Raw genomic sequence first — 9,634 nt, 5'->3', positions numbered from 1 at the left:
ATAGAACCATGTAGCCACCATGGGTAGAAAAGGGTCATACTTTTTACATGAATCCTTTTCGCAATAGACTAGTGGATCCATTAGGTAGTTCAGGTTCTATACCTTTGTCCGGGTATAGGATGCGCTGGCAGCGTGAGGTAGATCGTTGTATCATCATTATAGCTCTTATGTGATGGTTGTCGGTAAGAGAAACTCCCAAAGAAGTTATTGTATTTTTATATACATCAGTTTTTTGTATTTTTTTTTACATACATCTCAGAGTCATTTGTATCTTTGCATACACACAGCGTTAAAATAATGTTTTTAAACAACTTTTCTTTATATTGCACTTGTTTTAAATTGCTTTATATTGAAATGAGTTCGGTCAGGTTGAGTTGAGTTAAGTTGAGCCAGGTAAGTTCTTCTGTTTCTTTCAGATTCTTTCTAGCCTTTGTTGTTTTAGCTTGCCAACTCGCATACTCGTACATTCAATGTAGTGATGCCAGTTGGCCTGCATCGTCTTATGATGCAGACACAGGTAACTAGGATCCGCATTCCGACGCATCGTTGATCCAGTGAGCAGTTCAGAGTCTGTTTGTCCAAGTTGAATGTTTAATCTTTAACATTCTCAGTTATCTTATTATTCAGTTCAGTTAAATATCATTGATCATTATAGATATGAATATTGTCTTTTGCTGAGTTAAGTAAGCTAGGCCAAGGGTTCGCTTGGGGCCAGCAATGGTCTTCGAGTGCCAGCCAGATCCAGGGTGTAGGCTCGGGGCGTGACAAGCCCCAAGTCTGAAAACCCATAAACAAAATAGGAAAAGAACGATAGACATAGGTGACTATGACAGACTTTCCAACTGGGGTTGAAACATGGATGGGGGCTTCAAGTATATCACAAATCATTGCAAATTTTGAGGCAAATCGCATGAATACATAAGAATAAGTGGAACCCGGATCAAATAACACATTAGACATCCGGTCACAAACAAGAATAGTACCTCTGATCATTGCGTTAGACGCCTCTGCCTCACTCTTGCCCGGAAAGGCATAACATTGAGCCCTATCATCTTGACGAGCTACTTACCTGCCTGGCTGCACTATACTCTGCCTACATTACCATTCCCTCTACCCTCACGACCTCACTGATTACCTCCTCGCCACCTTGTGGACGTCCTCGACCATTATTACCAATTCCCGTGGGTACCACTGCCCTAGACTGCTGATGCGCGGAATCCGACATGCGCGGGTGGGGACAATCTCTCCTCATATGCCCAGGTTCTCTACAATTGTAGCAAGTAAGATCAAAAGATGGTATGCTGCCTACCGAAGGTTTGGCTACCTGGCTATCCTGAATCAAATTCTAAGGTGGAGTTCTAGAGTAATTACATGTAGAAGCGGGCATGGCGAACTAAATTGGTCGGGCTGCCAGTGTTGGCCTCCTTGAACCTCTGGAGTAAGATCCTTGAAAGTTGCCTGAATTTTTGTATTTCATAGCCAATGCCTTGGCCTGACCGTCTCGCCTCACCCCCTCCACTTTCTTCACAAAGTCTGTCACTTCATTAAAGCTTTTCCCTGCAGAGGTCATATGAACAGATAATACTTGCAACTCAGAATTTAGTCCCTTAATAAATAAACATATACTCTCTTCCTAAGTAGTCACCAGTTGAGTAGCATATCTAGACAAAGCATGGAACTTGGCCTCATAAGCAGCCACAGACATACCACCTTGCTCCAAAGCCATGAACTCATCCTTCTTGCGATCTCTCAAGGTCCTAGGCACATATTTTTCTAAACACAGAGCATGAAATTGGATCCAAGTAAGTGAAGGTAAAACTGAAGATCTGCATTCCACATAAGCTCTCCACCACTGCGTAGCCTCACCTTGAAGTTGAAAAGTCACGAACGCAACCCCATGCTGATGGACAATTCCCAACTTATGAAGTATCTCATAGCAATCTAGGATGAGCTCATATGCATCCTCACTCTCAGAACCAAGGAACACATGTGGTTTCAACTTCAAGAACTTAGTCAACATTTCATGCTCATTACCAATCATAACAGGACCCAATAAAGGACAGAAGAAAGCATCATTACCTCCATTTCCACCCACCTTGGGCGCAATGATAGCAATAAGGGGATTGTCAAGAGCTTGAGTTGCTTGAACAGAAGAAAGCACTCCAAGACCAACCAACCTTTCAAGAATGACATGATCTGCTGAGCTAACACTGGGTCCAAAGGAGGAATACATGTAGTCTCAGCATGCACCTCTTCCTCTTGCCCAACATTATCCTCATCCTCATCTTCAACCTCTATGTTCTCATCTATCTCTTTATGATGCGCAGGAGGGGCCTCATTTCTAGGAGCATCTCCAACCGGTGCTCCATCCCTAGTAGGTGTTGCCCTTCCTCGACCTCTACCCCTGCCTCGACCGCGACCTCTCGCTACAGATTCCTCAGCTGGAGCATTGACGGGAGCTACGGGCCTAACGTCGTTGAATCTAGTATTAACCATCTGCAGACAAAAAAGTAAAGGAGGTTAGATACCAATTTGAATCGCCAGATACCAATTGGAATCAAGTTTTAGCACGAAAGGAGACAAGAGAAAACAGAGAGATTTCCTAAAGTCTTATAGCCTTTCGAAGTAAAGTACAGACGTCTCTGTACCGTTCCACAAGACTCTACTAGACTCATTTTAGTATATCGAGATCAACGGACCTAGGCTCTGATACCAACTTTGTAACGACCCAGACCATCGGGATTGATACCCACACTAATCGTCCGGTGGGAGAACCATTAATACTAATTAGCTAGCCAACTTAATCAAAATACTAAAGCTTTTAAGGTTACGGAAGCAAGTTAAATGATAAGAAAAGAAATAGGGAGTTCTCATAAACTCCAAATCAATAGTCTAACAACTAAACAAATGCGGAAGTAACACCTAGAAGCTGAAAGTCAACGTACCAAAACTCTAACAAGATCCATAAATCTAAACAAGAAGGGTTACAACCCCAAACTAATGTACTAATAACTAACTAGAAAGTCTAAGTCCGAAATGTGGACTTAAACAGAAAGAGAACTCATGGCATCTCGAAAAGAACTGGCTCACCCTTGAATTCGAACGATCACTGATCTTCTAAGCGAGGTTTATCAATAACCGCCTGAAGATGCCCTGTACTTAACAAAGAAGAGCAAGTGCAATATCAGTACACAACCACAGTGTACTGGTAGGATCACACGGCTATCCCACTAAGTGCAACATACATAAGCCATTACAACATAATAAACATGCATACACCGAACATATACAATATCAATATCATTTACGAATAACAATCAAGTTCATATTTCTCAGTTACACAGTTATGTCAAGTCAATGGTCCTCTCATGGAACCAAAACCCAAACTGTTAGTGTACCGGTTCGTGCTACCCGATCCAATATTTATGCTAGAACGTGGTAACCGATCCCATAATTATGCCAAAATATGGCAACCGATCAAAGTTAGTATGTTGGAACGCAACACCCGATCCATTCAACAAGCCACAATCACAATCACAAGTATACTCTCATAATCATACAATCAAGTTATGATTTCATGACAACATCATTCATCTATCCTCATTTACAATTAGTGTGATCAATAATGCAACATTCACATACATGTATGCATCATAATGGTGCAAGAACAAACATATATCACACAATCATGAAATCACAATCATCACCTACCTCGAAACAAGCTTGAATCCCCTAAGAAACTTGATTCTTCCCTTTCGGGATTCGTTCCGCTTGTTCTTGGTCTACAAACGATCAATATAACATGGGAATCCATAAACAATAACTAATTACCCGAATTACTAACAATTTTATCAACCCTAGATCAAACTCTTGATCCCAATATCCAAATTAGAGTTGTTTCCACCATAAATTTCAGATCAAAACCCTCCCCCATCGATAATTACCCATTAGATTACGTTTTACGGATCGAAAAATGGATACGGGGAGTTAAAACCTTATCTTTAGCCGTAAGAATGGTGGAAAACTGTCAAGAAGTCTCCTGGGTTCGTTCCTTAGCTCTCAAGATCGAAAATTGCAGAATAAAACGTTTTTGGGGTTTAATTCTGACTTTAAGTCGCGTCTGTCCCGCCACAGGGTCTCACCTCGCTACAGCGGCTACGCCCTGGTGGTAGAATCCTGTTATAGAGACTTGCACGGAACAGTGAGCAATTTTAATAATTCCAATACCCCTATTTCACAACACACCTTCAACAACGAATATCAGAAATTATCCGTTCACGCCAAGATCAATTTCAGGAGTTCTATTCACCCAAATTCAATTCCATAAAGTCGTACGGTTACCTTAACATCTTAGCTATCTACTCATGCCATAAAAATCATAATTAAATCTCCCAATCGCTACCAGATTTCCCTAGACTTTAATGACTTCGATTCCGTCCAAATCTGGACAAGGTTGGGAAAATCCAAGTTACTATGAAAAAGTTTTTCGGCCCAAAAATTTTCCCCGTTGGCTTTTATGTAACGACGGGAACAGGTCGTTACAACTGAGATGACAAGTAGCTACCTCTCAAAATCCTCTAAGAGCCTCATAGAAAGATGAAGGAGAAAGATCACATGAGCCACTTGATACCTCAAAAATCCAAGTTCTTGAAAACCCCAATTTATCATTTCAAAACCTTGATTAAACACTTATAAGCATAAAGAATAATGAGTAAATGAAAATTTAAGATTTAAAATTGTTACCCAAATATTTCTTCTTAAAAACCTTGTTCTAATCGCCACACCAAAGCTCCCAAAACTTAAAAATGGAGAAATGGGGATGAAACCCTAAAACTTGGAAAACATTATGTCCAGACTCCTCCACAAACGCGGACCCCTATTTGTAAATGCGAACTTTAATGAGGTCCGACACTTCGTGAATGCATGAGCCTTTCTGTGAATGTGGGGATCCACTCACAGGTCCCTCCGCGAACACGGCCAAGCTTCACGAACATGGGGGACACAAGATACAACAATATGAAAAAGGCAATGTGTTGATAGTTGTGTTTTGTGAATTGCCTTGATGTTGATCCTAACTTGTTGATTGATGAAATGCTTTGATGGCATCACTGTGGACTTGAATTTCTTGAGTTTATTGTCTCTTTCTTATTGTATGAATTTTCCTATTTGCATTGATTTATGTACACTATGATGACACATGTGGTAATTATGTCGATGAGAAATGGTTTCGGCAAGTGACATTATATAAAGCTGATGGTAAGTGGTTCCGGTTAGTGATATTGTGCCGATGGAAAATGGTTCCGGTAGGTGATATTATGCTGATGGGAAATGGTTCCAACAAGTGACATTATTTAAAGCCGATGGAAAATGGTTTCGGTGAGTGATATTGTGCCGATGGAAAATGGTTCCAACAAGTGTTTGACTATTGTGATTTGATGAACCTGATACTAGTGATTGATCTACTTGATACTTATGATTGATCTACTTGATACTTGTGAGTGACATACTTCGGACTTGTTGTTTATTGAATTGTGACGGTTGGACTATGATTATTAAGCATTGTGAGTTGTGTATTGTAAACTGTTAGGTTGGGTTGATTACTATGCCGTTTGTAGTTGAGACAGTTTGGTTGGGATGAAAGGAGTACTCGTATTCTAGCTTAGCTTTACCTTGTTTAGTGGGTTGCTTGCTAAGTATTGTGTTGTTTGGTACTCACAACTTGCTTCGACACTTGTGTAGGTTCTGAGTTTGGACCCATGTGATCATTATTCTTCATCTTTCTCTGTGGCTTCAAAGGAAACATTGAGAGTTAACTGCTTGTCATCCCGACAGACCCTGTTGTTCCTTATATTATGCTTTGGTCTATTCGAGAGATGAAGACATTGATGCATTTACTTATCTTTCAATTTCGTATTAATATATTAGTTGCTTCTACACGTGACAACCATATTTTAGATATTTTAGAATGACTAAGTTTTCCGCTCTTAAGCTATTATTGTTTTACTTTCCGCATTTCTTTCGTATTGTTGGGTTTGAGGTTGACTTGTCTTGGTGAGATTAGACGAGTGCCATCATATTCATTTTTAGATCGTTACATCATCGATCAATGACAATTTTTCATATAGATTACAAACACATTCGACATTGCTCATCTCGGCTTCTTGAATAATCCTTAATAATGATATCTCAACTTCAGTTGGTATTATTGCTTCTGTTCTATACACCAATAAATAGGTAGTTTCCTAATGTGCTGGCATTAGAAGACACATTTGATGCTTTTAACTATGAATAAATGCTAGTTTTTAAGCAATGTTAGTGTCATTTAATGATATTTTTCTACTATTTTAGATAGGAAATCACACAACAAGGAAAAAATAAGAAAAAAGGAGCTAAGTTCAGGACAAAGTACATCATTGATGGAAACCTGAATATAATGACCCTAAAGGTCATTTTTGGAAATTTTCATAAAATGACTGTTTTACCCCTCCTGATAGTTGCCCCGAGTCCTAATTGTTGTATTTTCGAAGTTGGTTTGAAGGAAAATTGATGAAAAGTTGAGTTTTTGGAAAGTTGAGTTTTTAAGAGTTAAAGTTTGGTTAAAAGTGCTATTTCGAGTCATTTGGAGTTTCGAGACTCGAATCGGATTTCCGTCGATTTCAACAATTTTAGAATGTCGAAACGGGTCTATGAGAATTTACGGAGTCGAATTTGGAGTTAAAACGAAGATTTGAGGTCCTAAGTTGCAAAAATTGTGAAATTTTGATCAAGAGTTGACTTTGGTCAACAAACGAGGTTCCGGTGCTCGAAATGGAATTCCGAGGGCACCGTTGGATTCAGGGGGTGATTCTAAGTCTAGAATGAGTCTTGGTTGAATTTTAGAGGCCCCGAGTGCGTTTCGAGTTTTTGAGCCTAAAGTTAGTTTCTTGACGCCTTATCGGATACCGGGTCAAGGAGACCTCGAATTCAAATTCCGACGATTTCATTGAGTCCGAAATGTCATTTTCAAGCTAGTAGCATATTTGGTTTGTGTTCGGGAAGTGCCAAATGAGTTTTGGGTGAGCTTTTAAGCTTCTTGGATGCTTTGACACTATTTCAGCAAATTGTGGCAACTAAAGGGTTCATTATTAGTTTTAAGGGTCGAAAAATTATTCCGAAGGTTCTGAAATTTTGAGCATGAATTATAGGACTTATCTGCAAATTTTGGTGCATCTTCGCTAACCCGAGATTGGACTTTTATCACAAATAAGAAATAATTGTTTACCGAGTAGAAATGATATTTGACTGGGCAAACGAGCATGAAATTGAGCTCCGATTGAACGAGCAGGTCCGTATCATTATTTAAGACATTTACAAAAAAGAATCGGGTCATTTCACTATAGTATGAGGAAATTACGACTTTTTTAGTGAAAGATTAACTGCTGTTTTTCTGGTGCATAACAGTCATGCACTGTTATAAAAATCTCAGACTGTGTTCATTTGGTATTTTGAGCATATCGGGAGTTCTAGAGATCGGAATGAAGTGATTCTTACGGGTTTCTTCTTGAATTAATATGAGGGTTAGTATTCAATCTTCAATTCGACATTTTCTCATAATTTCTTTATCTGGTTTTTTATCCGTAAACCTCTTGGGAAAATATTAAGCATGATGATAATTACTTACTTGTAGGTAGGAGGATTATCTGGCCAAAGGTGATAGGTATGTGAAACAAGACCACCATAGTGCCTCAAAAAGTCCCTCCAATGAAGGGCATGCTTTCTGGTAGTGTTCAAGCTTGTTCCATATCTAACTGGATCCATCACATTTTCTGAACAATATCTCATTTTCCCTTCTAATGGAAGATTGAAAAACTCTTCTATGATTTTAAGCATTTCATCCATGATAGAGGTCTTTATACCATGATTAGTCACCTGTAGAATTTGCAACTAATAAATATTTATCTTTTAAAAAGATTTGATTAAATAAATATAAATACGTAACATCCCAACGTAAAGATTTTGCAGTTTGCACTATATCATTTCATATACGTGTTTGGACTTTGGACCAGAGGCGTATTCAGGATTTCGTAAGGATGGGTGCATTATTACGAAAAGATGCATCTAAGATATAAATTTGATCGGTTTAACCTTTACGTTCTTAACACTAACTGTTAAACTTTAAAAAGTATAGGTCCAACATATATAATACTACTAGTTTTAAATTTTAATATACACATTTGATTTAATAATATAAAAATTATACCAAGCTAATTTTATTTAGGAATTTTCAATGTTACACATTTGAAAATTTTGAAAGATAAAAGCAAAAATATAAAAGAAAAATTGATTGAAACGCCAAAAGTGCTACCGATAACCACTTGGAGGGGTGTTAATAACAAAAATAAGATAGATATAAGATTTAAATTTCTATATTTGCTTAAAGAGGTGCACCCAATCTTCATCGTATTATTATATGTTACTTTTAACGTGGGTTCACACCTCTATATTTAAATATTTTTTTAAAAAAATATAACACTACTATATATAATCTAGAGAGGGGAGCATGGGTTCATGTGAACCCACGGAACCCCTCTAGATACGCCTCTGGGTACGTTCCATTGTTGTATAACTCAATTCTTCATTGCTTATCATTGATGAGTTCACATTGAGTAGACATATTGTATCGAAAGATGTACGCATTTGAATTTTTTTTGATGCTCACCTATTTGTATTGTAAATTTACGATAGATAACTAGTTATTCAAGAGATATGAATATACTACATATTAATATAATAGTATAACCTTAATGTAATTATTCAAAAGATTTGAGTATACTACATTTTAATAGAATAATATAACCTTTTGGAGTAGTTGTCTTGAATTCAAATTCCCCCTAATATGCAGCAAATTCCACCAAAAAAAGGAAACAATATATAGATATTGGCATGTACGTTAATGTGTTGCTTTGACTTTTTCAAATGAACCTTTGAAAAAGTAAATAATAGGAAAAATTCTTTTGGCCAGAAAATTTGGCTAAAATGGTAAATTAATATATTTCACACTTTGTTATTTTATCTTTTTGAAAGGAAAAAAGATTGGTTTATTTTAAAATAAAAAGGATATTATAGACTTTTTAAATTTCTGGCCAAAATTTGACCAAATTTTCTGGCCATTTAGCATTACCCTAAATAATATTGTGTTGCCCACCAAATTTTAATTAAAAATTGTAAAAAGTAACTGTTTGGATGTTACAACTGAATTTAATGCATTATCTAAAAAAGTGAAAAAACTTTAAAGCATTATCTAAAAGTTTTCCGTTTTTTTAGTGTCATTTAAGTTATATCACGTTATTTGTAAAAATAATTATAAATTATATAACATTTATTTTAAAACCCCGTTTTAAATTTATATTTTGTTTTACAATTTAGATTTTTTATTTAAATTAACTACAAATAATATCAAAAACATGTTTAAAGCAAATTGTCGATTTCTAAAATTTGAAATACATAATAACATTTATTATTATTATTTTAAAAAAATTCATAATCTTAAGTAAACAAAATCCTTTTTAAATAAAAATTAAAAGAAGTGGAGGAAAGTGGGATAATGGGTTCTTTCTGTCCTTTATTTTTTAAAATCTGTTTCGCTATTTTTTTT

The sequence above is a fragment of the Solanum tuberosum genome, unplaced genomic scaffold, assembly GCF_000226075.1.
Source record: "Solanum tuberosum cultivar DM 1-3 516 R44 unplaced genomic scaffold, SolTub_3.0 scf00304, whole genome shotgun sequence".
NCBI classification, from domain to species: Eukaryota; Viridiplantae; Streptophyta; class Magnoliopsida; order Solanales; family Solanaceae; genus Solanum; species Solanum tuberosum.
This window is presented reverse-complemented; position numbering follows the sequence as displayed.